Source organism: Aplysia californica, unplaced genomic scaffold (assembly GCF_000002075.1).
Source record: "Aplysia californica isolate F4 #8 unplaced genomic scaffold, AplCal3.0 scaffold00154, whole genome shotgun sequence".
Taxonomy (NCBI): domain Eukaryota; kingdom Metazoa; phylum Mollusca; class Gastropoda; order Aplysiida; family Aplysiidae; genus Aplysia; species Aplysia californica.
Window position 1 is genome coordinate 1,099,575 of NW_004797424.1, and position 2,319 is coordinate 1,101,893.

The window sequence follows — 2,319 nt, forward strand, 5'->3', positions numbered from 1 at the left end:
TTTGTGTGCTAGTTTCTTCATAAGCAAGGGTCTGTTCAGCAAACAAGGACGCTGTTTAAGCTGCTTGCAAGTGGATTTTTTTGCTGCATGTCACTTTTTAAGTCTTCTGCAGTACAAACAGGAGTTTGCTAGTCCCTGTAGAAGAATTGCTACTATTTAACAATATTTCAAAGCAGGGCTTAGAAGCCCTTTGATCTCATGAGAATAATTTTGTAGATTTGGTCAAAACATCTCAGACTTGTATAAAGAGGATCCAGGTTTTCTTGAACAAATATCTAAGAAAGTTTCTGGGGACAGACAAGGTCACCATTGAGGAAGTGTTAAGGAAAACAAGACAGATCCTAGTTACAGATGAGGTGGGAAGAAAGCGGTGGCGGTGGATAGGACACACTCTCCTGAAAGTCAGGCAGCTGCATAACAAGGAAAATGTTGGATTGAAATCCACAAGGTAAAAGATCAAGAGGAAGACCGTGTGAAACCTGGAGAAGAATAACAGAAATTGATTAATAAAAAGTAGGAAGACATGGAAGAGCATCAAGAGGCTAGCCCAGGATAGAGAAAGGTGGAAAATGTTTGTCCAAGGCCTATACCTTAGTGCAGGGTGAGATGATGACGATGATGATGATGTCTCTAGCTCTCTCATCCTCAGGTCGAAGAGCTTGAACTCATATGACCGCTGGATCAGAGAAAATTGTATAAATAAACGAGATATTTTCTAGTAAAATCTTCGTGTTACACTAGTTGCCTGGTGTACGAAAGATACATCTGAAGTGGATCGGACCCGGTACGTAAGAATTTCAAAAGAAAAACCAAGATCTGGAATACTCTGGATTCCTCAAGGAGAGAGGAGACGAGTTCTCATAAAGATCCTAATAATATAGAAAAGAGTCTTTTAGACTGACTTATAAAGATTCGGATTGATATATAATGGTGAGCAGGAGAATTATGTGGCCCGGAACTGAGAATTATGGGGATATCTTTTTCGGCTTATTAATGTGCTCTCTTGGTAGCTGGAGGAGGAGGATGAGAGAGGAGAAGGAGAGAAGGAGAAGGAGGAGGAGGAGAATGAGGGGGAAGAGGAAGACCACGATGACGACGACGATGAAACGGAGGAGGAGGAGGAGTAGGAGGAGGAGGGGGGAGCAGGAGGAACAGGAGGAGGAGGAGATGGATTCACTTGGTGCCGTCTATCGGCAAATTATGTTTGAATTCTAATCGTGAAACTCCCTCAACAGAGTGTATGCACCACTGAGGAACAGGCCTCACATCAAGGACTTAAAAAATCTACTTGAAGGAGAGAATAGAGAACAGCAAAAGAAAAAAAAATCCTCCGCATGCTTTGTCCGCTTTGTGCATAACATTGATAAACAAACGAACGAACGAACAATCGAACAAACAAACAACAAAAGCAGAGACACAGTCCTGTGGGATGGCGACTCTCGATTCAGTTGTCAAATCACGTCGTAGGTTTCGACAAGTGAGTAGCAAGCTGTGATAAGAAACGGTAAGTGGATTTCGCAGTTTCGTGTGTCTAAACAAACAAATAAACAAACAAAAACCCCTACAACTATAATACGGAAGTCCTCTCTATAGCACAATTAATTGAATTCTTCATGCCCTTGTACTTTTCTTCGGTGATCAAAGTCTTGGATACAATGATATCTTGAAAAAAACTACTAAGTCTAGATCTAGGCGTCTATTACACTACAATTAATTCAATTCTACATGTACTTTTATTCGGAGAACTAAATCTGATACAATGGTACCTTTGCTTATTTACAAATATGTAATCTACTGTTAGATACAACTAATACTTTATGAATAGTCGTGGGTATAGGTGGGTGGTTGGCGGGTGCTCTGGTGTGGTCTACTTGTTCTTTCCTATCAAACATCTATCATCCATATCTCTCTCCTCCTTTTTGGTATTTGCTATTCTCTTGTCAAACCTCTATTCTTCCGCATATATATGACCTTTTTGTGTTGCAAGTGCCGTAAAACTCTCACTAAAACTGGGTTTTACAGAAAGATGTATCTCTATGAAGGCTCCTTTAACCCCCTCAATGCCTAGCCCGAGACTGTCATGGGTTCTGCTTTGGGGTTAGATGTGAATTTCTGTAGCACATAATATTATTAATGTTTTTAAAACAGCTTTCTCGACGAAAGCACATGATTCGTTGTGACTTCATATCATTATTTTACTGTGTGTGCGACCCCTCATCCCTCCAGCGACCTCTCATACCCCCGACCCTTTACTCCCTATCGACTCCACACCTCCCTCCCCCCTGCCCCCGACTTCTCACCTCTCCCCCGCCCCGACTC